Below are 26,741 nucleotides of genomic sequence, written 5' to 3'. Positions count from 1 at the left end.
ATGTTTAAAACTTTTTCAAAATACAAAGTTAAAAAAAAATTAAAGGGACTTCCCTGGTGGTGCAGTGGTTAAGACTCCACACTCCCAATACAGGGGGCCTGGGTTCGATCCCTGGTCAGGGAACTCGATCCCACGTGCATGCCGCAACTAACAGTTCACATGCCACAACGAAGGAGTCCATGTGCCACAACGAAGGAGCCCACCTGCCACAACTAAGACCTGGTGCAACAAAATTAAAAAAAAATTAAAAAGAAAATACTAACAAAACTATAAAACATAACACATTTGAAATTGACAGTGGGTAAAATAATGGTAATGTATAGAATAACCCACTAACACATTAAACTTCACTCTAACAGAGGGACTGAGAAGGAAAGAAATGCAATAGGTTAGATTTGGCCCTATGAGTCTCACTTTAACTTCTCTAGGATTTTGAGGACAGGAAGGGAGAAGAAGTCTATTGGGGGCCTCTTTGACCTAGTATTTCAGTTGCCATTCAAAAGAAATCTTGTATGCATATGGAAGAATAAAGATCTATAAAGAGCTAAATAAATTTGGACATACAAACACAAAAAGCACAGAGACTTGCCTTACCAGATTTTAAGATATGCTACAGGGGCTTCCCTGGTGGCGCAGTGGTTGAGAGTCCGCCTGCCGATGTAGGGCACACTGGTTCATGCCCCGGTCAGGGAAGATCCCACATGCCGCAGAGCGGCTGGGCCCGTAAGCCATGGCTGCTGAGTCTGCACGTCCGGAGCCTGTGCTCCACAAGGGGAAAGGCCACAACAGTGAGCAGCCCGTGTACCGCAAGAAAAAAAAAATCTTTCAACAAACAAAAGTCCAGGACCAGGTGGCTTCACAGGTGAATTCTATCAAACATCTAGAGAAGAGCTAACACCTATCCTTCTCAAAATCTTCCAAAACTTGCAGAGGAAGGAACATTCCCAAACTCATTCTATGAGGCCACCATCACCCTAATACCAAAACCAGACAAAGATACCACAAAAAAAGAAAATTAAAGACCAATATCGCTGATGAATATAGATGCAAAAATCCTCAACAAAATACTAGCAAACAGAATCCAACAACACATTAAAAGGATCATACACCATGATCAAGTGGGATTTATCCCAGGGATGCAAGGATTCTTCAGTATACGCAAATCAATCAATGTGATACACCATATTAACAAATTGAAGAATAAAAACCATATGATCATCTCAATAGATGCAGAAAAAGCTTTTGACAAAATTCAACACCCATTTATGATAAAAACTCTCCAGGAAGTGGGCATAGAGGGAACCTACCTCAACATAATAAAGGCCGTATATGACAAACCCAGAGCAAATATCATTCTCAATGGTGAAAAACTGAAAGCATTTGCTCTAAGATCAGAAACAAGAAAAGGATGTCCACTCTCACTATGATTCAACATAGTTTTGGAAGTCCTAGCCACAGCAATCAGAGAAGAAAAAGAAATAAGAGGAATACAAATTCAAAAAGAAGAAGTAAAACTGTCACTGTTTGCAGATGACATGATACTGTACATACAGAATCCTAAAGATGCTACTAGAGCTAATCAATGAATTTGGTAAAGTTGCAAGATACAAAATTAATGCACAGAAATCTCTTGCATTCCTATACACTAATGATGAAAAATCTGAAAGAGAAATTAAGGAAACACTCCCATTTACCACTGCAACAAAAAGAATAAAATACCTAGGAATAAACCTACCTATGGAGACAAAAGACCTGTATGCAGAAAACTATAAGACACTGATGAAAGAAATTAAAGATGATACCAACAGATGGAGAGATATACCATGTTCTTGGATTGGAAGAATCAATATTGTGAAAATGACTATATGACCCAAAGCAATCTACAGATTCAATGCAATCCCTATCAAATTACCAGTGGCATTTTTATGGAACTAGAACAAAAAATCTTAAAATTTGTACGGAGACACAAAAGACCCCGAATAGCCAAAGCAGTCTTGAGGGAAAAAAATGGAACTGGAGGAATCAAACTCCCTGACTTCAGACTATACTACAAAGGTACAGTAGTCAAGACAATATGGTACTGGCACAAAAACAGAAATATAGATCAACGGAATAGGCTAGAAAGCCCAGAGATAAACCCACGCTCCTATGGTCAACTAATCTATGACAAAGGAGGCAAGGATATACAATGGAGAGAAGACAGTCTCTTCAATAAGTGGTGCTGGGAAAACTGGACAGCTACATGTACAAGAATGAAATTAGAACACTCCGTAACACCATACACAAAAATAAACTCAAAATGAATTAGAGACTTAAATGTAAGACCGGACACTATAAAACTCTTTGAGGAAAACATAGGAAGAACACTCTTTGACATAAATCATAGCAAGATCTTTTTTGATCCACCTCCTAGAGTAATGGAAATAAAAACAAAAGTAAACAAATGGGACCTAATGAAACTTAAAAGCTTTTGCACAAAAAGGAAACCATAAATAAGACGAAAAGACAACCCTCAGAATGGGAGAAAATATTTGCAAATGAATCAACGGACAAAGGATTAATCTCCAAAATATATAAACAGCTCATGCAGCTCAATAGTAAAAAAACAAACAACCTAATCCAAAAATGGGCAGAAGACCTAAATAGACATGTCTCCACAAAGACATACAGATGGCCAAGAAGCACATGAAAAGCTGCTCACATCACTAATTATTAGAGAAATGCAAATCAAAACTACAATGAGGTATCACCTCACACCAGTCAGAATGGCCATTATCAGGAAATCTACAAGCAACAAATGCTGGAGAGGGTGTGGAGAAAAGGGAACCCTCTTGCACTGTTGGTGGGAATGTAAATCGATACAGCCACTATGGAGAACAGTATGGAGGTTCCTTAAAAAACTAAAAATAGAATTACCATATGATCCAGCAATCTCACTACTGGGCATATACCCTGAGAAAACCATAATTCAAAAAGACACATGCACCCCAATATTCATTGCAGCACTATTTACAATAGCCAGGTCATGGAAGCAACCTAAGTGCCCACTGACAGATGAATGGATAAAGAAGATGTGGTACATATATACAATGGAATATTACTCAGCCATAAAAAGGAACGAAATTGGGTCATTTGTTGAGAGGTGGATAGATCTAGAGACTGTCATACAGAGTGAAGTAAGTCAGAAAGAGAAAAACCAATATTGTATATTAACGCATATATGTAGAACCTAGAAATATGGTACAGGTGAACCAGTTTGCAGGGCAGAAATTGAGACAGAGATGTAGATAATAAACATATGAACACCAAGGTGGAAAGCGGCGGGGCAGTGGCAGTGGTGGTGTGATGAACTGGGCGATTGGGATTGACATGTATACACTGATGTGTATGAAATTGATGACTAATAAGAACCTGCTGTATAAAAAAATAAATAAAATAAAATTCAAACATAAAAAGAAATTGTAAACAAAGTTCAGAAGACGGAGAAAGGACTGGAAGATGTGCTGTCCAAGCTGACAAGGGATTTATAGCTAAAATATAACAAGAACAACTATGAATTAACAAGGAAAAAGGAAACCCATTAGAAAAATGGGCAAAGGATACAGAGACATAATTCACAGATTGGAGAATCCCCAAAAGATAACGTGTGCATAAAGCGATGCTCAAACTTATTAGAAATCAGAGAAATGCAAGTTTGCTACCATCAGAATGGCAGATAGGTGGGTAGCACCGAGTATTTAGTAGAATGCAGGAAACCCTGTGCATTGCTGGTGGAGTAATTTTTAATTCCTACCTCACATTCCACATGCAATCCTTCAGTGAATCCTGTTTCTGTTTCTACCCTTGCCTATGCCTCCCCACTGTTTGTTCTTCTAACTGTATCTGGAATGAGCCTTTTAAAACATAAGCCAGATCACATCCATCCTGTGCTCAACACGCTCTAGTTACCTCCCATCACAGAGTAAAGCCAAATTCTCTACCTAACAAGTCTCCAGCTGTGGTAGGCAGAAGAATGGTCCCCAAAGAAGTCCACATCCTAATCCCCACAACCTGTGAATGTTCTGTTACATGGCAAGGGGGCATTAAGGTTGCCAATCAACCTACCTTGAGGTGGGGAGATAACCCTGGGCTAATTGGTGGCTACGAATATAATCACAAGGGTCTTTATAAGTGAGGTAGAGGGGAATTCCCTGGCAGTCCAGTGGTTAGGACTTGGCACTCTCACTGCCAAGGGCCTGGGTTCGATCCCTGGTTGGGGAACTAAGATCTCAGAAGCCACTCAGTGCAGCAAAAAAAGAAAAAAGAAGAAAAAGTAAAGGAGAGACAGGAATGTCACTGTTAGAGTGATGACTGGCCATCGCTGGCTTTGAAGATAGAAGGGGACCACAAGCTCATAAGCAAAGCAGGCAGCCTGTAGCAGCTGGAAAGGCAAGAAAAACAGATGCTCCCCTAGAACCTCCAGAAGGAATGCAGCCCTGCTGACATCTCAGTATTAGCCCAGTGAGATCCATTTTGGATTCTAACCTCCAGGACTGTAAGATAATAAATTGGTGTTGCTTAAAGCTACCACATTTGGGTCAAACTGTTAGAGCAGCAATAGGAAACAGACACACCAGTAACATTGTGTCATCCCAAGCTCTTCTCCTCTCCACTCTGCACCCCCGCCCCATGACCTCATTACTGTTCCTCCAGCACATGCTTCAGGGACCTCTTCTGCTTCAGGGCCCAGGCACTGACAGTTCCCTCAGGCTGAAGCAATTTCTGAATTGCAAACCACTTCTGATGGGGATGATTAGTGGAGCTAGTTAACTTCTGCTTCTGTCCAGGATGGAGTAACATGGACCAGATTTATCCCCATGCCTTAAACATCTTAAAAACAGACAAAACACATGAAGCAATGGTTTTTAGATACTGGACGATAGGTAGTACAGGAGAGTGATCCCTAAGAGAAAGGAGATAAGGTTAAGCCCTGAGTTCTCAGTGCCTGGAAATTTTAGGCTTCAGCACAAGGAAGGGGAATCCAGATTGAGTCTGGTCACTTCAGTGAACTGTGAAGACAGACTTCAGAGTTTGCAGAGGCCAAGATGGCTAGAATTTGTGGAGAGAGGGGAGAGGTGCAGTGAGAGAGCGAGCTCCAGAGATCTGCAGAAGATTCTCCACAATTCTTTGGCTGAATACTGATCAGTGTATGTGTGTAAAAAAAACTATTGAGCCCTGGGGACAAAAACACCAAAAAGGAGAAGGCAGAATAGTACTTAGAGCCTACACAGGGCCAAGAATAGAGTTCTCACCAGTCAGAGTAGAAAGAACTCTTAATACACTGGACATTGAATAGAGTCCTCAGAAAGGTATTGCCTCAGTAATGGGGTCAAATTAGCCCTAAATAAAGACTATTTTGGACCTAGCAAAGCTTAAAAGTAAGCTTCTAAAGCAGGTCTGTCCAACAGGACTTTTTGCAATGATGGAAATATCCTATATGGATGTCTAATATAGTAGCCACCAGCCACGTGTGGATGTTGGCAGGCGAGAATTCTACTACTGAACGACCGATGCAAGCTGGATGCTGGAATTTGAAATATACAGAATACAGATGAGGAACTAAACTTTAAATTTTATTTAATTTTATTAATACAAATTCAAATAGCCATATGTAGCTAGTGGTTACTATTTTCAACAGGGTAGCTCTAAAGGATCAAACTGTTTCCAAGTAAACTTACTGCATCTCAGAACAAAGCCTGAATATATTTAAAGAAAAACCAAAACCAAGACCTCCAGAACCCATCAATGTCAAATCTGCAACGTCTGGCAGCCAATAAAAACTCACCAGGCGGGCTTCCCTGGTGGTGCAGTGGTTGAGAATCTGCCTGCCAATGCAAGGGACACGGGTTCGAGCCCTGGTCTGGGAAGATCCCACATGCCGTGGAGCAACTAGGCCCATGTGCCACAACTACTGAGCCTGCACGTCTGGAGCTTGTGCTCCGCAACAAGAGAGGCCGCGACAGTGAGAGGCCCGCACACCGCGATGAAGAGTGGCCCCCGCTCGCCACAACTAGAGAAAGCCCACGCACAGAAACGAAGACCCAACACAGCCAAAAATAAATAAATAATTAAAAAAAAAACCCTCACCAGGCATGAAAACAAGCAGAAGAATGTGATGCATAACCAGAAGGAAAAAAAATCAGTTAATAGAAACAATGCCAAGAATGAGACAGATTATAGAATATACAACAGCTATTTTAAATATATTCCATATTTCCCAAAGCATGGGCATGATGAAGTGAGAAATGAAAGACATTTAAAAAAAATCAAACTGGAATCCAGAGATGAAAAATACAAATCGGACATGAAAAATATCGTGGATGGGAGTAACACTGCCAAAGGAAAGAACAGTGAGCTTGAAAATATATCAATACAAACTATCCAATTAAAAAAAAATGAACAGAGCATCAGTTAGCTGCAGAACAGCAAAAAGCAGCTTAACATGTGTATAATTTCTTTTTAAGGGGACCAGGGAGGTACCGAGGAAGAAAAAAGGTGAAACAGAGGTTTTAGTAGCGAAGCTTGTGAAATGATGGAGAAACCCGATCTTAAACTTGCACAGGAGTATTACAAGGGAGAGAGCTCAGGTGCTATAAAAGGATTAGGTGGGGCAGGATGGAGCACTCAGCACTCTTTGTGTTTCCACAGAGGGAAGAAAACTTTCACTTTCTTGGGCTGAGGGAGAAAGTCAACAGCCCTTGATAAGAAAAGAAAGGAAACTCTTCACGCCCTGGTCTGGCTTTAAAATGATCTTTTCCCTACATTCTTTCCAAAGACTCTTTAGTAACATCTAGGTGGCGTACATAAATGCTTAAACTCTTCTAATTTTTTCCCTAAAGGAAGTACTTTCCTACCTCCTATATTAACAATCCCCTTCTCCCCACAAGCCTTCAACTCCATCTTAGAGTTCTGAGGTTTGTACATTTTTCCCCATTTCTTTTCAATAATGCTAGATCATGAGAAAATTTTATTCAAAATAATCTTAGTATTTTAAGAGGAAATGAGATTATACTTTGTTTTCCCTAAAATAACTTTTCAGGATGGTCTTTGAGAGCTCATGCTTCTTTGTAACTTATTTTATCAGTTAGGTGTAATTATATTTCACAGGAAATGTATCTCTTGGGACCTCTGACTTCTTTATCTAAAATAACAGGGACACGATTTAATTTTTTAGTATCTAGCTATACTTACAAAGTATATGATATCTGAAAATGTTGCTACAAAATATGAGAAAATGTACTGGCACAAATAACAAATAAAATGTACTGGCATAAAAAAATCAGAGCAGAGATTGGAAAAACATATGGCACATATTTAAATGCAGTTCTGTGAAATTCGTTCTAACGTAAAGTTTATTTATGCCTGTCAAAATACATTGTGGGAAAAAAATGGGTACTCATCTGGCAAAGACAGGAACTGTTAGTGTCTTCAAATGTGAGATTACTTTTGAAATACACAGGCGAATACTATACCAAGATCATCAGAGAACAGCTATGAAAACCTAGTTTATCTATTTCATCTGTAGGAAAAGACAGGGAGATAAAGCCACCATTAGAGTTCAGAAGCCCTTGGGTTACTTAAGAAAAGTGGAACATGTTAAACATTAAGAAATGTTAAAAAGACAGTATTTCTTTTCCAGCTGAGCTCCAAAAATTTGTCAGAATAATGCAATTCTCATTCTTTTTCCCTAAAAAGTTCATTTCTTCATTTTTAGGTAATGTGGTCAATATTAACATACTTGGATGGCCAAAAATAATATTACACCTGGTTAACTTAAATGAGTGTTCCCAGACTGAAGGCTCCTAATTGAGAGGACAAGTTTAAACGGTATTAAACAGGAGCAGAATCTGTACAATATTAAATATCAAGTGATATTTCTTTTTTTTTTTTGTTAACCATGATCAGTTTTTCTTCAAAGGGGACTTGGAGAAGGCCTGGCTTGTGGAGAAGGCATACCGGTCAGGAACCTGCGCTGTCATCACTAATTCTGTCACTCCCAGATTCAACCCAGACTGGATGGTGCTGGGCGGACGGGGCTCGGGGTCCGCAGGCTCCCCAGACTGCAGGCTGCGGGCGCTCACCCCAACAGGACGGTCTCTCCCCCGAGGCTGCAAGCAGCAGCACCCGACACGGGAGGCTCCCCGCAAGGAGGCCCCTGACTGCGGACCGAGAGCGCACCACCCTCCCAGCGCCCAAGAGCAACTCTGCGGAGTAACGAATTCACTGAACGTGGGTCCAGAATGATACTCGATCCCTGGGGAAAATAGCACAAAAAAGCGGCAGCAAAGCAGCAGGTGTCCCAGAGCTAACTGAAGGCAACTGGAGGGAATGGAGCCCCGCGCATGCGCATTCCACTCAGGTGCGGTCGCCGCCCCCAGGGAGTAAGGAAAAAGTCTTGGAAAAGGGGAAAGCTGCTGGTTACTAGGAGACGGGACTCTCGGAGGGGTCGTCTAGACGCTGCGTGGGCGTGCGCCTGCGCGGCGCGGATGGACCAGGAAGAGGCCTTATCCTCAAGCGCCCTGTAAGGCGGACAGGAGGACGTACGCGTCGCTACGTGCGTGGGTGCGCGCGGGCGGCTTGTAGTCCCCGCGAGAGGGAGGGTCGAGCCAGGTACGCGTGCGCACAGGGACTTGGGGGGCGTTGGACGGTAGCGGAGCGAAGGCGCCGGGTAGGTGGAGGAGGAGTCCCCTCAGGTACAGAGCGTGAAGGCGGGGCCGATGGCGGCGCAGGCCGGCACTAACCGCCCCCGCCTCCTTCCCGCCGGGTCCCGCCTCCCTCCGACCCCCGGGGCGGGGCCAGGTCGATTTGGGATGGGAAGGGAGAGGAAAGGGGCGGAGGATGGAGACCTCGAGGGACCTGGATCCCTGACGGAGGCGGAGTCCTGGCAGTCGCCAGGATGAGCTCCGGAGAGGACGGCAGGCCGAGAAGTCTGGGGAGGGGCCCGCAGCCCCAGGTAGAAGCGCGGGGGTGCGCCGTGTTGGGGTAAAAAGCATCTCCTGGGCCAGAAGGCCTCTTGAGAGGACAGCTGCAGGGGGCGGGTGTGGCGGGTGTTAGGGGCTGAGGGCGACCCCTGAGGTGGGTATTGGCTGCTGGAGCCGCTGTTAGGGGCGGTAGCGGGCGGAGTTGCGGTCCAGGGAAACCTGCCAGGAGCAAACTTTGCCCCTGTTGTCGTTTCTCGGGAACTTAGGGTTGAGCCCAGTTCCTATGGTGACCGCCTCGCTGTCTACCGCGGCTCTCCGCTTGGTCGTTGCGGGGACTGTTCTGTTTAGAAACGCTCTGGAGTGGAGCTGAGGAATTTGGAAGCCAGAGATTTGGGAGTTCAACCTGGCTCTTCCTGACTCCCAGCCTCTCACTTCTAAGCCACTTCATAGACTTGGCGAGGTGAAGGGCCAAGATTATGTAGGCAATTGCATGAAAATCTCATATAATTACAGTAGAAATTATACACCAGAAAGGCAGGGTACGGTGGCTTTCCTTTGAAAAAGTACTTGAGGTTTAAATTGAATAACTGCGGCGATCAGGAAGCTGATACCTAAACACGCATAGGAATACATTTTTTTTTCTTTAAATAAAGTCAAAGATAGCGATTTCAGGAAACGTTGCATAGATGACACAGGGTCTCTGTTTGTTTTCCTTTTTCCACTTCAGGCCATTATATCTCACGATATTCGTTGTTTTAAATTTCCTCTAGTGGTTTTCAAAATTTCAAGCACACTTTTTTTTGTGTTTTTTCCTAACCTGTAAGGAAATAAATAGAAGAATAATCGGGTTGCAACTAGAAGAAAATAGTTTAGTTATAACTATGAAAGGAAAGTGTTACATTATTCAGATCTGCCTCCAGGATAAAACTGATTTTTGTTTGTATGTTAATTGATGAATGAACTAAGCCATTTAGTCTTAATTAGTGAGTAATAACTAGGAAGATACATTAATGATATATTTATTTTAAACAGTATACACTTTAGCATTATTTAATGGCAGCTTCCAAAATAAATCTTGTTTACCTTCTGAAAAAAATCACTGCTTATGGCCCAACAGATGTAGACGTTCTCTGGCCTCTCTGTCTTCTTCTTCAGGTGCTTCTTTTTCCGTTTGTTTTAGGATCTTTTGCTTTTAAAAGTACTCCACATACAGAGGCAGTTAGAGCAGGTGTTGTTATTCATTCCCTTTTCCCATCACACGCTCCTCCTTGTCCCCTTTCATGACTTCTATGATAGCCACTTCCTTGCTTTTCCTTGTAGTTTTACCATCTTTGTATGTGACCATGCACTTCCTAGTTTGGCTTGTTTTTGAACTTTATGTAGATGAGATTGTACTAAGTTTTCCTTTGTATTTTGCTTCATTACTCAACATTGTTTTTAAGATTGATCCTTTTTATTGCTTGTAGTTAGTTTGTTGTGTGGTGTTCCATTGTAAGAGTATACCACAATTTACCTACTGTTGGTGGACACTAGGGTTTCTGTGTTTTTTGGTAAATATGAGGAACACTGCTGTGAATTTTCTTGTACACGTACCCCATGATAATCTCTTGAAGTGTGCTGGTTAGTAAGGTAGTTCTATTTGTCTTAGTTATGCTGTTTATGTCAGTCTATATTAAATTCCTTTGGTTCTGAAAAACCTCTTGACAACTACTCTTTGACCCCCTTCTTATGTTTCCAAGAGGAACTGATAAATGATTCTTCTCTTAAGGCCACTGTTTTATGCTCCTTAAAAAGGGCAAGTTATTTCTTTACAGTACAGTCTGGATTGAAGAGAACCGAGGAGCTTGGGTTTGGGTGGAATGACTGGAGAGATTATTTCTTTTTAAGAAAGGTTAAACAAGTGACCTTACTGTTTTGTTTGAAGTGAATTCCCAAAACATTTATTCACTTATTTTTTTATAAATACAGAACCCACCTCAAAATTATTCATAAAATTTTATGTGGTTTTCTACATCCTTCTGTTAGTGAAGCTATTTCCTCCTACTTCAAAGTGTCTTTCAGTCTAAACATTTGGAGACAATTTTCTAAAAAGAAAACAAGTTGACCTTTTGTGGAACCAGATTTCAAAATCCTATATAAGATACTCCAGTATTTTCAATTATTCTATCAAAATATTCAATAGATGTTTGTTGAGCACATACTATGTTTTGCTCAGCACTGATGATACTTTTTAGCATGTGATCTTAACTCCTGTTTCACTGAAAAATTAAAATTCTGCCAGGCAGGAACTTCTTCAGATTTCTACCCCTTCTTATCTAAATTGTCACCTGACCTTGCTTTTTTCTGTCTTGTCTCAAAGGACAGTGCACACCTTTTACCTGGGTTTCCTCTTACTAGCTTATTGGCCTTTCTCCTTAAGTTAACATTAACCCATGTCTTAGGAATCGTCATTGTGTTTATACTGTAAGAATTCTTAACCTGGAGTACAAGAAATTTGGGGAGTTCTTGAACCCCCTGGAATTGTTTGTAAAGTTTTGTATGTGTTTGCATTTTCCTGGGGTAACGACCTAGGGCTTTTGTTTAATTCTGAAAGGGGTCCTTGACATAGAGGAAATTAAGAAGCTAGTTTTTCTCCTCTTCTGTTGGCCCTTCAACAACCCTGGTCTTTTCCAAAATTTTGTTCTACCTTTCTTCTCACAATCATGCTTTGTAAAAGAAATCTACATTTTCTATTTCTTTTTCTTTACTACTCATTCATTTGTTAGTCCTCCTACCATTGAAACTACCTTGTTTGAATCATCAAAATTCATTATTTGGGAAATGTTTTATTGAGTACCAACTTTGTGCTGGGCACTTTTCTAGGCATTAAGAATATAACAGTGACTGGACAAGAGCCTAGATCACTTGGAGCTTACATTTGGTGGGGGGTGACAAATGACAAACAATAAACAAATGAAGAAATAAGTAATGTAATTCTAAATAGTGTTCAGTGCGATAACCTAATGGGTGATTGAGTAGGAGAGAGGCTACTTTAGGTAAGAGGTTGGGGAGGACCCTCTGATATTTCAGCCAAATTGCCAAGGGTAAGAAGGAGCCATTCATGTCAAGGGCTTGGGGGTGAGAATGTTCCTGACAGAGGGAAAGCAAGGGAGGGGGTCTCAGAGTGGTATGAGATTGGCACAGCAGAGGAACAGAAAGAAAACCAATAAAGCTGGGGGGTGAACAAAGAAGAGAGCAGTAGGTCTATTTAGGGAAGTGAAGGCAGGGGCCAAATCATGTAGGACCTTAAAAAGTTTGACTTTTTTAAGAAAATTGAAATCGTATCAAGTATCTCTTCTGACCACAATGCTATGAGACTACATATCAATTATAGGAAAAAAAAACTGTAAGAAATACAAACGCATGGAGGCTAAACAATGCACTACTAAATAACCAAGAGATCACTGCAGAAACCAAAGAGGAAATCAAAAAAATACCTAGAAACAAATGACAATGAAAACACAACAACCCAAAACCTATGGGAGGCAGCAAAAGCAGTTCTAAGAGGGAAGTTTATAGCAATACAATCCTACCTCAAGAAACAAGAAACATCTCAAGTAAACAACCTAACCTTACACCTAGAGCAATTAGAGAAAGAAGAACAAAAAAAAACCCAAATGGGCTTCCCTGGTGGCGCAGTGGTTGGGAGTCTGCCTGCCGATGCGGGGAGCACGGGTTCGTGTCCCGGTCCGGGAGGATCCCGCGTGCCGTGGAGCAGCTGGGCCCGTGGGCCATGGCCGCTGGGCATGCACGCCCGGAGCCTGTGCTCCACAACGGGGGAGGCCGCAGCGGTGGGAGGCCCACGTACCGCAAAAAAAAACCCCCCAAAACAAAAAAACCCAAAGTTAGCAGAAGGAAAGAAATCATAAAGATCAGATCAGAAATAAATGAATAAGAAATGAAGGAATCAGGAGCAAAGATCAGTAAAACTAAAAGCTGGTTTTTTGAGAAGATAAACAAAATTGATAAAACATTAGCCAGACTCATCAAGAAAAAGAGGGAGAGGACTCAAATCAATAGAATTAGAAATGAAAAAGGAGAAGTTACAACAGACACTGCAGAAATACAAAGCATCCTAAGAGACTACTACAAGCAACTGTATGCCAGTAAAATGGACAACCTGGAAGAAATGGACAAACTCTTAGAAATGTATAGCCTTTTAAGACTGAACCAGGAAAAAATAGAAAATATGAACAGACCAAACACAAGTAATGAAACTGAAACTGTGATTAAAAATCTTCCAACAAACAAAAGCCCAGGACCAGATGGCTTCACAGGTGAATTCTATCAAACATTTAGAGACGAGCTAACACCTATCCTTCTCAAACTCTTCCAAAATATAGCAGAGGGAGGAATACTCCCAAACTCATTCTACAAGACCATCATCACCCTGACACCAAAACCAGACAAAGATGTCACAAAAAAAGAAAACTACAGGCCAATATCACTGATGAACATAGATGCAAAAGTTCACAACAAAATACTAGCAAACAGAATCCAACAGCACATTAAAAGGTTCATACACCATGATCAAGTGGGGTTTATCCCAGGAATGCAAGAATTCTTCAATATATGCAAATCGTTCAATGTGATACACCATATTAACAAACTGAAGGATAAAAACCATATGATAATCTCAATAGAGGCAGAAAAAGCTTTTGACAACATTCACCCATTTATGATAAAAACTCTGCAGAAAGTAGGCATAGAGGGAACCTATCTCAACATATAATAAGGCCATATATGACAAACCCACAGTCAACATCATTCTCAATGGTGAAAAACTGAAAGCAATTACTCTAAGATCAGGAACAAGACAAGGTTGCCCACTCTCAGCACTGTTATTCAACATAATTTTGGAAGTTTTAGCCACAGCAATCAAAGAAGAAAAAGAAATAAATGGAATCCAAATTGGAAAAGAAGAAGTAAAACTGTCACTGTTTGCAGAAGACATGATACTGTACATAGAGAATCCTAAAAGTGCTACCAGAAAACTACTAGAGCTAATCAATGAATTTGGTAGAGTAGCAGGATACAAAATTAATGCACAGAAATCTCTTGCATTCCTATACACTAATGACGAAGAATCTGAAAGATAAATTAAGGAAACACTTCCATTTACCATTGCAACAAAAAGATAAAATACCTAGGAATAAACCTACCTATGGAGACAAAAGACCTGTATGCAGAAAACTATAAGACACTGATGAAAGAAATTAAAGATGATACATATAGATGGAGAGATATACTTTGTTCTTGGATTGGAAGAATCAACATTGTGAAAATGACTATACTACCCAAAGCAATCTACAGATTCAATGCAATCCCTATCAAACCACCAAAGTCATTTTTCACAGAATTAGAACAAAAAATTTCACAATTTGTACGGAGACACAAAAGACCCCGAATAGCCAAAGCAGTCTTTAGAAAGAAAAACAGAGCTGGAGGAGTCAGGCTCCCTGACTTAAGACTATACTACAGAGCTACAGTAATCAAGACAGTATGGTTCTGGCACAAAAACAGAAATAGAGATCAATCGAACAGGATAGAAAGCCGAGAGATAAACCCACACACATATGGTCACCTTATCTTTGATAAAGGAGACAAGACTATGCAGCGGAGAAAACACAGCCTCTTCAATAAGTGGTGCTGGGAAAACTGGACAGCTACATGTAAAAGAATGAAATTAGAACACTTCCTAACACCATACACAAAAATAAACTCAAAATGGATTAAAGACCTAAATGTAAGGCCAGACACTATAAAACTCTCAGAGGAAAACATAGGCAGAACACTCTATGACATAAATCACAGCAAGATCCTGTTTCTTCTTCTTCTTTTTAAAATTAAGAATAAACCATCAATTTTATTGGGCTCGGACTAAGAATCCATGGGTTTTGAGGATCTCTGTGAATTTGTCAATTTTTTCTCTGTGTTCTTTTTGCCCTGCTTCCATAGCCTCGTGAGCTGCTTCTTTTTCCAGTAGTGGATCTTGGCCTTCTCCTTTCTCTTCTCCTCAGGGGGGCTGTTACTGCCTGGTATTTCCAGCCAACCTGATCAGCCAGGGACCCTAGGTAGGCAAACTTCCACGTAGGCTTCAGACGCACAACCTTAGGGCAGTAGGAACCACCATCTGCTTTTTCTTGTCATAGGGTGGCAGGATCCCATCAAACACCTTGAGGCAGTCCAGAGCGGCCTGGCCTTGCTTGTTCTTATGGGACAGCATGCCTCGCACTGTCTGCCAGAAGATGTGGCTCGGGGCTCAGAAGTGGTAGGGGCTGCGGGAGGGGTTGGTGTTCATCTGCTTGCAGAGGAATGCCAGGTACTTCAACTAGTTTCTATAGAAATTGCCAGAAATGTTGATGCCCTCACAGTGCACAACCACCACCTTTTGACCCAGAAGCACCTGCTTGGCCATAATGGCCACCAGGCAGCCCAGGAGATGGCCTTGGCCGTCGAGAACCAGGACCTGCCCCTCCGCCTTCTTCGGCAGCTGCCTCCAAGATCCTTTTTGACCCACCTCCTAGAGAAACGGAAATAAAAACAAAAATAAACAAATGGGACCTAATGAAGCCTAAAAACTTTTGCACAGCAAAGGAAAACAAAAACAAGATGAAAAGACAACCCTCAGAATGGGAGAAAATATTTGCAAATGAAGCAGCTGACAAAAGATTAATCTCCAAAATATACAAGCAGTGCAATATCAAAAAAACAAACAACCCAATCGAAAAATGGGCAGAAGACCTAAATAGACATTTCTCCAAAGAAGAAATACAGATTGCCAAAAAACACATGAAAAGATGCTCAACATCACTAATCATTAGAGACGTGCAAATCAAAACTACAGTGATGTATCACTTCACACTGGTCAGAATGGCCATCATCAAGAAATCTACAAAAAATAAATGCTGGAGAGGGTGTGGAGAAAAGGGAACCACCGTCTTGCAGTGTTGGTGGGAATGTAAATTGATACAGCCACTCTGGAGAACAGTATGGAGGTTCCTTGAAAAACTAAAAATAGAACTACCATATGACCCAGCAATCCCACTACTGGGCATATACCCTGAGAAAACCATAATTCAAAAAGAGTCATGTACCACAACATTCATTACAGTACTACTTACAATAGCCAGGACATGGAAGCAACCCAAGTGTCCATTGACAGATGAATGGATAAAGAAGATGTGGCACATATATACAGTGGAATATTACTCAGCCATAAAAAGAAACAAAATTGAGTTATTTGTAGTAAGGTGGATGGGCCTAGAGACTGTCATACAGAGTGAAGTAAGTCAGAAAGAGAAAAACAAATACCATATGCTAACACATATATATGGAATCTTAAAAAAAAAAAAGGTTTTGAAGAACCTAGGGGCAGGACAGGAATAACTATGCAGACATAGAGAATGGACTTGAGGATGCAGGGACGGGGAAGGGTAAGCTGAGATGAAGTGAGTGGCATGAACATATATACACTACCAAATGTAAAATAGATAGCTACTGGGAAGCAGCTGCATAGCACAGGGAGATCAACTTGGTGTTTTGTGATCACCTAGAGGGGTGGGATAAGGAGGGTGGGAGGGAGAAGCAAGAGGGAGGGGATAAGAGGATATTCGTATGCATATAGCTGATTCACTTTGTTATACAGCAGAAACTAACACAACACTGTAAAGCAATTATACTCCAATAAAGAAGTTAAAGAAAAAAAAATATGAGCTACCTTTGTAGGCTAGAGATTAAAGTAAAAAAAAATGTTTGACTTTTATTCTGATTGTAGTGGGAAGCCATTGGAGTGTTTTGAGCAGGATCTCATTATTTTAAAATGATTGTTTAGATTTCAGTTTGGAAAACAGGTTGCAGGGAGCAACAGAAGCAAAAAGACCAGTTAGGAGACAATTGCAGTAATCCATGTGGGAGATGATGGTGGCTTGAACCAAGTAGGTGATAATAAAAGTGTACAGAAGTGGATGGATTGGGAATATATTTTGGAGGTAGATCCGAAGGGCTTGTTGATGGATTTGATGAGGTTCAGGAAAAGAGGAAACAAAGACAACGCCTTTGTTTTTGACCTTGATCCCTGCACAAATGACAGTGCCATGTGACATGGGAAAGACTGGGAAGGAGCATGGTGGAGGCAGGGTTGAGAGCAGAAGTGCAGGTGGGGGAATTGAGGTCTGTTTTAACATGTTAAGTTGTGATGGCTTTGGACATCCAATAAACAATATAATGTGTTAAGTGCTCCAGTAGGGATATGTTTATAGTTTGGAGGGAACATGGAAAATATATGCTAAGTCTTTGGGGGGAAGTAGAAGTCAGAAATACTTTTTTGTAGTCCTGTATTCCCTTAGCATACATGTATGTGGCACTAATCATACTGTACTGTAATTTCTGATTTGTTTTGGACTTCCCCTAGATTCATTGAGGCTTGAAATTGTAAGTTTTTTGGTTTTTATTTTTATTTTATTTTATTTATTTTATTTTCACTGCATTGGGTCTTTGTTGCTGTACGCGGGCTTTTCTCTGGTTGCAGTGAGTGGGGGCTACTCTTCATTGCGGTGTGCAGGCTTCTTGTTGTGGTGGCTTCTCTTGTTGGGAACACGGGCTCTAGGTGCGCAGGCTTCAGTAGTTGTGGCACACGGGCTCAGTAGTTGTGGCTCGCGGGCTCTAGAATGCAGTCTCAGTAGTTGTGACGCACGGGCTTAGTTGCTCCGCAGCATGTGGGATCTTCCTGGACCAGGGCTCGAACCCGTGTCTCCTGCATTGGCAGGCGGATTCTTAACCCCTGTGCCACCAGGGAAGCCCCTTGAAATTGTAAGTTTTTATTTGTTTTCTATCTTTCTAGCTCCCAAATCTAATATTGGTTCATCCTTATCCTAGCTGTTTATAAATTTGTTTGGTAAGTGAATAAATGTTACAGTCTGATAGTATGAACTGAAACAGTGATAGTAGCGATGGAAGAAATGTGTTTGAGAGAGATTTTAGTGAAAAGATCAGTAGGATATGACGGCCAATTAAATAAGTTGAGTCAGTGAGAGGAATTAGTAATAATAGTAATTGTAAATAATAATAATATATATAGCAGTTATTATTTATTGCCAGGCACTGTTCTAAGTGATTTACATGTAATAACTCGTTTAATCCTCACAACAACTCTATGAGGCAAGTACTGTTATCATCCCTGTTTTAGAGATGAGGAAGCCATGGCCAGAGAAGTAACTTGCCTGTGGTCATGCAGCTAAGAAGGGGCAGAACAGGCATTATGAACGGAAGCAGTCTGAGGCTAAAGAACACGCTCTTAACCACTATGCTGTGTTGCTTCCCCATTGAGAATGATTGTGATTCTAGCTTGGGTGTTTATGATGACAATTTGCTGCTTACAGAGTACTTTACTTGCGTTCTCTGAGATCTGTACAGGAACACAAGTTCCATTCAAAGTTCCATCTAGAGATCACTGGAAGGTAGAAGATATTCAGGTGGCCTGAGGTGGAGACACTGGCATGCCAGGCATGGGCATTTCAGATACATTGATTTCTCTCCCTTTTTATTGCCTCCAAAGTTAGTGCAGGGAAAGTCACAGCTCTAATATGATGGCTCACAATTGTCAGGTAGACTCTTGGTCTCTTTATACTTTTAATTTCTAGACTAGACTGATAGTAAACTTGACTGTTCATTTTACCAAAAAGAAGAGGGAAGGTTCCATTTTATCTGCTTTAGTACACTGCTTCATTATCAACCTCTACAAATTTGTATTGACACCTTCCTGATATCCAAAGAACTCTGTGCAGATTGGTGGGAATACAGAGAGCTCTAGGATATTATTTGTTAAGATTCTAATAACTGTGTGAGGAAGACATATCCAGAAAAAGTAAAGAGCTACATAAATTGTTCTATTACCAAGATATTTGGATGTCTCAATGAAGAGCTGATCACTATTCGATGGAGAAGACAGAGAAAACCTCCTAGAGAATATGGAATTCAAGCTGAGCCTTAGAAGTGTCTTTACTTCAGTGGAGAAAAGAGTGAGGGCAAAGCTCATGAACAAAAGATAATATGTTTCTGAATGTATGTATAAAGAAGGTGTAGAATAGTTTGTCTTTAATAGAGGGGTTCTTGGAGGTGTCAAGTAGGAGATCAATTTGAAGAAGTAGGAAGGGACCAAATTATGAAGAACTCTGTATGCTGGGCAGGTTTAGATTTTAGGTCCTTGCTATTCAAGGCGTAGTCAATCCCGAATAGGGATTGCTGAGCAGCTTTTTAGAAATGCAGTATTTCAGACCTACTGTGAGTAATAATCTTATTTTAACAAGATTCCCAAGTGATTCGTATGTTTACTAAAATTTGAAAAGTACTGCTATAGTGAGGAGTCATTTGATTCAGTTATACTCAGTCACATGTTTATAACTAGGAACACATTTTTCAACAGAAACTATGTAAGAAATGGTAGTTAGGATTTCAGCCTAACCCATAAAGGCCTAAAACGATTCATAGTTAGAAATGCTTTGTGAGATCTAATGCTGAAGTTCCGGGAGAGGCAGGAACTGCTGGACTGGAGAACAGAAAAAGAAGATTTGTGTCTTGTTTAGGGAAAGGGAAAAAGGGAAATAAACCTGTCAGACTGCTAAGGGCTAGGTTGTACAGGGCGGTAACACAAGGTCAGTGACTGGGGAATCCTGAGCCTGTAATTTCCCAAGCACTAGATTTTGGAGCATAGCATCTGTGTTGCTTTGCTTGTAGCAAATTCTCTCTTAACATAATGGCAGCCTTGATTCAGAGAAAGAACAAATTATTTCCTTAAATTATACAGTTTCTAAGATACATAGTCAAGTAAAAAAAGCACAGTGCAGAGTAGTATGTATAGTATGCTAAAGTGAGAAATCTTTTAACACTCTTATTTTGCACATGTGCAAATATGTATGTAGAAAAATTCTGAGAAATGGAATTATTTGTACAGAAGCTATGTGCGTTTGTAATATTGCTAGATTTTACCCAGTTGTTCTCCATAAATACTGTGTCAATTTACACTGCCACAGAATGCTAATTTATATATCCAACTTTATGATTTTGCCAATGTGATGGTTAAAAAATGGTATCCCAGTGTTGTTTTAATTTGTATTCCTCTAAATGGTGAGATTGAATATCTTTAAATCTATTTAAAAGCCATTTCTGTGAAATATCCATATTCTTGGCCAATTTTTATATTAGGGTATTTCTTTTCCTTTTTTGAATTATAGGAATTATTTATATATTAGGGAAATTAGCCCTTTGTGATATGGGTAGCAAACCTTTTTGTTAATATACAAAAATAACAATAAACAGGTAGCTAGTGAACATCATAGCCCTGGAAGTAGACCACTTAATTTGCTGCTGACCCATATTCCCTTAGATAGGGTGGAGTATGTGTTTTTTAAAAAGCATGTTCAATACTATAGTTTCATATTTGGAAAACACACAGAAGAAGTTTTATAATATAAAGTTTTAAGAAAGTAAATGTTGATGAAGTCCTTTTAGCTGGTGCAACAGGTTAAAAACAATTTTTTAATTGAATATTGTTAATTTTCAAAATTATGATTGTTGTGGGAAATCACAAGGCTGTTTTAAACCTGACTATCTCTATATTATTCCTATTCCTTCCACTAGGTTACCACCAAAGAACGTGATTTTGGTCTAGGGGCTTCAGTTTCTGAAGCTGAAAAATACCAGAACATTCTTCAGCTAGAACAAGAAGTGAGAAATCAAGACAAATTCATTTCTTCACTGAAGTTACAGGTTACATTTAATTTCTCTGCATATTTCCCTAAATTAATTTGGGATGGGGGCCTATATTAAAATAAGATAGAGAATAAATACCAATTCAGTGCTCATTTAAATTGTATGGGTCTAAAATCATTCCATTTTTATTTTAACCATTTTGAAACACATAGATTCAGAGTTAGTGAGTGCAAACTATATGCCAGGTGTTGTATCAGATGCTTTCAAGTACATGATCTTACTTAATCATCCCAACTTTGTGAAATTGTGATGTTATTTCCATTTTACTGACATGGAAGCCGAAGTTCCAAGAGGCCAAAGAATTATGATATTCGACTAATGAGTGACAGAGCTAGGATTTCTCTGAACTCCCAGGTTAGCTAGAATTTGAATCCAGTTCTCTGAACTCCCAAGTTCATTATTGTTTCTGTTCTCCTGGTTTCTGACCTGTGGTATAGCTATTAATAAAGGCTATTAAAAGAAACTTCCTCTTCTAGGAAAATGGAGTAGACTTACTTTTCCTTACTCTTCCCACTAAGTACAGCTAAAAACCCTGAATATTATGTATAAAACAAGCATAAGAACACATTGAAAGGTGGGAAGAAGGAAGACTGGCTAGAGACCTCAGCACACAATGAATGTTAGGACATGTTAGGGAGTTCCTGGTTTTTCTTTTTGTTCCATATATCCCAGGCAGAGTACTGGAAAAACTGGCAACCAGAAGTCATGGGTGCAGATTTATAAAGGTCTCAGAAAAGCCATCCCTTTCTAGCTGAAGGACTAGGAGATGGGCAATCTAGCAAGGCAGATTACTCTTAGACAAGAACTGCCCACTTTAAGCAGACACCAAGGAAAAAAACTAGCTCCATTCCTGCCAGCAAAGGCTAAGGGCCCAGACGTCCACCCTTCTCATTGCTATAACAAAGAACCCCATCCTTTCCTCATCCCCCCACCCTGCCCCACAAGGCCCCTATCCCGCCAGGGTGGTATCAAAGAAGAAGGCTGAGTGGGGAACCAAGACTTTTGTGTCATTCAGGAAGTAAGGAAGTCCCCAACCCCATATTGTCAGTGGAGACCACATGGGGAGCCAAGAAGTCCACTGCCACCTGGTAGTAAGAGGTGCCCCATTTCCTCTTTGCTGGAATGGTATCAGAAGAGACCTAATGCAGAGTCAGAACCTTTACCACCCTCCAACAGTAACAAGTCCACCCACCCACAGTGGCAGTGGAGGATACGTGGGAGTGGTAATAAGGAGCCTCCATTCTTCCAGCTCTGGTGGTATCAGCAGAGGCCTGGTGGGGAGCCTGAATTCCCATCCCTGCCTAGCCGTAACAAGGAACCTCACCCTTCCCAGGTGTCACAGGAGGCCTAGTGGAGTAATTGGACTTTTACTCCCATCCAACAGTAACAAGGCAGGGTCCCCCTTTTCTTGCTGGAGCGGTGTCACAGGAAGCCTACTGAAAGATAAGAGTCGGTGTCTTAGACTATGAGGTCTCAATAAAAAAAGAAAACAAAACACTCCTCATCCCAACAATCAGGAAGATCTCAACCTCTATGAGAAAAGACAAGAGATGCCAACACAGAGATGAATCAGATATGACAATTATCTGACAAGGGTTTTAAATTAGCCATCATATAAATGCTTCAACAAGTAATTTTGAGCATGCTTGAAACAAACAGAAAACCTTATCAAAGAAATAGAAGATATAAAGTACAGCCGAGTGGAATTTTGGTAGCAAACAGGCTGTTCGAAATAAAAGATATAAAGTAGAGGCAAGTGGAATTTTGATAGCAAACAAGCTGTTCTTCAGTAGGTGAATAGATAAACAAACTGTGGTACATAATAGAATATTATTCACTGATAAAAAGACATGAGCTATGAAGCCATAAAAAGACATGAAGAAACCTTGAAAGGATATTGTGAGGTGAAAAAAGCCAATCTGAAAAGGTTACATACTCTGTGATCCCAACTATATGACCTTCTGGGAAAGACAAAACATAGAGACATTAGAAGATCACTGATTGCCAGGGATTTGGAGGGAGGAAGGGGTGAATGGAGCACAGGGGATTTTTAGGGCAGTGAAACTATCCTGTATACGGTAATGATGGATACATGTCACTGTACATTCGTAAAAACCCGCAGAATCAACAACCCAAAGAGTGAACCCTAATTAAACTCTGGATTTTAGTTAATAATAATGTATAATGTTGGTTCATCAAACAAGATGTAAATAAGGGGAAACTGGGGTGAGTTGGAGAGGGGAGAAGGGGTATGTGGGAACTCTCTGTACTTACTGGTCAATTTTTCTGTAAACCTAAAACGGCTCTAAAAAATGTAAGGTCTATTAAAAAAATACATGGGAGAAAATACTTCCAAATTATGTATCTGATAAGGGATTAATATCCAGAATATATAAAGAACTCCTATAACTCAACAACAAAAAAACCCGAAACAACGCAATTCAAAAATGGGCAAAAGACTTGAATAGATGTTTCTCCAGAGAAGATACACAGATGGCCAATAAACATGAAAAGATGCTCAACATCACCAGTCATTAAGGAAATGCAAATCAAAACCACAATGAGATATCACTTCACACCAATTAGGACCACTATTATCAAAAAGCAGAAAATAACAAGTGTTGGTGAGGATGTGGAGAATCTGGAGCTCTTGTGCATTGCTAATGTAAAATGGTTTAAGCATAGTACAAAAAAGTTTGGCAATTCCTCAAAAAGTTAAGTATAGAATTACCATGTGATCCAGCTATTCCACTCCTAGGAATATCCCCCAAAGATTAAAAGCAGGGACTCAAACAGATACTTGTACACCAATGTTCATAACAGCATTATTTGTGATAGCCAAGAGGTGGAAACAACTCAGATTCCATCGACAGATGAATGGATAAACAAAATGGGGTATGTACAAACAATGGAACGTTATTCAACCTTGATTCTGAAAGGAGACTACAAGATGGAAGAGCCCTGAAAACAGTGTACTAATTGAAATAAGCCAGGCACAGAAGGACAAATATTGTATGATTCCACTTATATGAGGTAGGCAAATTCATAGATAATTATTTATTGGGTACAGAGTTTCAGTTTGTGATGATGAAAAAGTTCTGGAAATGGATATGGGATGGTTGCACAATGTTGTGAATGTACTTAATGCCATTGAATTTTACATTTAAAAATGGTTAGAGTGGTAAATTTTATGATGTTCTATTTTACCACAATAAAAAAGTTTAAAAAAATACAGTAACTGAGATTAAAAACTCAGTGTTCTCAAACAAAAACATGAAGAGGAGGAGAAAAGAATGAATCAGTGAACATGAAGATAGAAATAAAGAAATTACCTGATCTGAACAATAGAGAGAAAATAGATTGAAAAAATGTGAACAGAGGCTCAGGGACAGGTGGGCATATAACAAAAGATCTACATTTGGATCGTTGGAGTCCCAGAAAGAGAGGTAAGAGAAGGTGGGGCTGAAAATATATTCAAAGAAATAATGGCTAAATAGTCCCCAAATTTGGCAAAAGACATACAAATGGAAGAAGGTGAGTGAAAACCTACCAGGAGTCTCCTGAAGAAATCTACACTGAGACGCTTCATATTCAAACTGAAAACTAAAGACAAAAAAAATCCTGAAAGAAATTAGAGAAACAATTCATTATTTATAGGGGTGCACCAATTCAAATGACAGCAGGTCTGAAAACGTGGAGATCAGAAGGAAGTGGCACAACATTTTTCAAGTGTTGGAAGAAAAGAACTGTCAACCCAGGGCATATTCTGTATTTAGAAAAGTATGAAGGGAAAATTAAGATATTCTTAGATGAAGAAAACTGAGAATTTGTTGCCAGCAAAGCTACCCTAAAAGAATATCTAAAGGAATTTCTCTAACAAGGAAGGAAGTGATAAAAGGAGTAGTCTTGGAAGAATAGGAAGGAAGGAAGAACAACATATAGAGCAAAAATATGGGTAAACGTGATCGAATTTACTTTTCTACTTTTCTAAATTATGTTTGTCGAATGTAGTTCTCAGTGCATGTAGAGGAAATATTTAAGAATTATTAATAAAGGAGGGTAGAGGGATGTAAAGGGAGGTAAGTTCTCTGCACTTCACTTGAACTGGTAAAATGTAGGCTGTGATAACTTATGAACATATAATGAAACACCTAGAGCAACCACTAAAAATCTGTACAAAGAGATGTACTCAGAATTGCTATGGATACCTCAAACTGGAATTCTAAAAAATGTTCAAGTAACCCAGAGGAAAGTGGGTAAAACAAAACAGAAAGAAAAAATTAAAAAAAAAAACAGAGAAAACAACAGAAAAGACGCACTTGAATCTTAACATAAAAGTAAGTACATTAAATATATGTAATCTAAATACACCAATTAGAAGCTAGAAATTGGCAGAGTGGATTAAAAAACCATGACCTAGCATTATGCTGTCTATAAGAAATTCACTTCAAATATAATGATATAGTTAGGTTGAAAGGCATTCAGACCAAAATGAAGAAATAAAACTATCCCTGTTTATAGATGACATGATCTTCTTCCTGGAAAATCTCATAACGTCTACAGTGTAAAAACTAGAGCTAATAAATGAGTTCAAAAGGTCAGAATACAACACAAACATACTATATTTTTTAAATGTATTTATTTATTTTTTGGCTGTGTTGGGTCTTTGTTGCTGTGCACGGGCCTTCTCTAGTTGCGGTAAGCGGGGGCTGTTCTTCGTTGTGGTGCACGGGCTCCTCATTGCAGTGTCTTCTCTTGTTGCAGAGCACGGGCTCTAGGTGCCTGGGCTTCAGGAGTTGTAGCTCGCGGGCTTAGTTGCTCCATGGCATGTGGGATCTTCCCGGATCAGGGCTCGAACGCATGTCCACTGCATTGGCAGGCGGATTCTTAACCACTGCACCACCAGGGAAGCCCTGTATTTTTGTATATTATCAATTAACCTGTGGAAATCTAAATTAAAAATTACATACCGTTTACAATCACTCAAATAGAAAATGGAATCCTTAGATGTAAATCTAACAAAATAAGTATGAACTCACATTCTGAAAACTACAAAATGCTAATAAGAGAAATCTAAGATTATCTAAACAAATATTCAGGGATTGGAAGCCTCAACATAGTAAGATATCAGTTCTCTCCAAATCTATATCCAAGTTTAATACGATTCCCATCAAAATCCCAGCAAAGAACAATTTTGAAAAAGACCAAAGTGGAAAGAGTCATTCTCCTTGATTTAAAAACTTAATATATAGCTACAGTAATCCTAACTGTATGGTATTGCTAGAGGGACAGACATAGATCAGTGATACAGAATAGAGAATCCAGAAATAGCCTTACACAAATACAGCCAAATGATTTTTGACAGAGGTGCAAATGCAATCTGATGAAGAAAGGTAGTCTTTTCAACAAAATGTGCTGGAGCAATTGGATATCTTTTAGGAACAAAAATGAGCCTAGACCTAAACCTCACACCTTATACAAAAATTAACTCAGAATAGATCATAGATTTAAATGTAAAACATAAAACTATGAAACTTTTAAAAGGTAACATAGGAACAAATCTTCAGGACCTTGGGCTTGCTGAAGAGTTCTTAGACATGACAGCAAAAGTGTGATTCATAAAAGAAAAAATTGATAATTTGAATTTCATCAAGATTTGTCTTTTGCTTTGTGAAAGACCCTGTTAATAGGATGAAAAGATAAGCTACAACCCCTGTTTCTGTCAAAGGAATCGTGTCTAGAACATGTGGAGAACTCTAACAACTCAACAGTAAAAAGCAAACAATCTAGTTAGAAAATGAACAAAGGATATAAAGACATATTTCACAGAAGGATGTATTGTTGACAAATAAAAAGCTGTTCATCTTTTCTAAACATCAGGGAAATTAAGACCATGATGAGATAACAATGCACACTGTTAAGAACAGTTAAAATAAAAAATAGTCATGATACCAAATGCTGGCAAGGATGAGG

At 39.8% G+C, this 26,741-nt stretch overlaps 1 protein-coding gene and 1 pseudogene across 2 annotated transcripts in view; one reads left to right on the top strand and one right to left on the bottom strand.

Moving 5' to 3' along the window:
- Positions 1 to 8,687: 8,687 nt before the first annotated feature.
- Positions 8,688 to 26,741, top strand: part of TSGA10 (testis specific 10) — a 93,619-nt gene continuing 75,565 nt past the window's right edge. Inside the window, exons 1-2 of the mRNA XM_082643278.1 lie at positions 8,688 to 8,707; positions 20,637 to 20,765. The gene's annotated coding sequence lies outside the window, so the exon portion shown is untranslated. The remainder of the gene's footprint in view (positions 8,708 to 20,636; positions 20,766 to 26,741) is intronic.
- Positions 14,866 to 18,726, bottom strand: LOC309815482 (large ribosomal subunit protein uL13-like; annotated as a pseudogene). The gene is made up of 2 exons: positions 18,676 to 18,726; positions 14,866 to 15,522 (listed from the first exon to the last, which is right to left on the bottom strand). The product of its transcript is annotated as a large ribosomal subunit protein uL13-like (transcript).

The sequence above is a fragment of the Mesoplodon mirus genome (genome assembly GCF_964341445.2).
Source record: "Mesoplodon mirus genome assembly, chromosome: 14".
In the NCBI taxonomy this organism is placed as follows: domain Eukaryota; kingdom Metazoa; phylum Chordata; class Mammalia; order Artiodactyla; family Ziphiidae; genus Mesoplodon; species Mesoplodon mirus.
The sequence above is the reverse complement of the archived record's forward strand: the minus strand, read 5'-3'. Positions and strand labels throughout refer to the sequence as shown.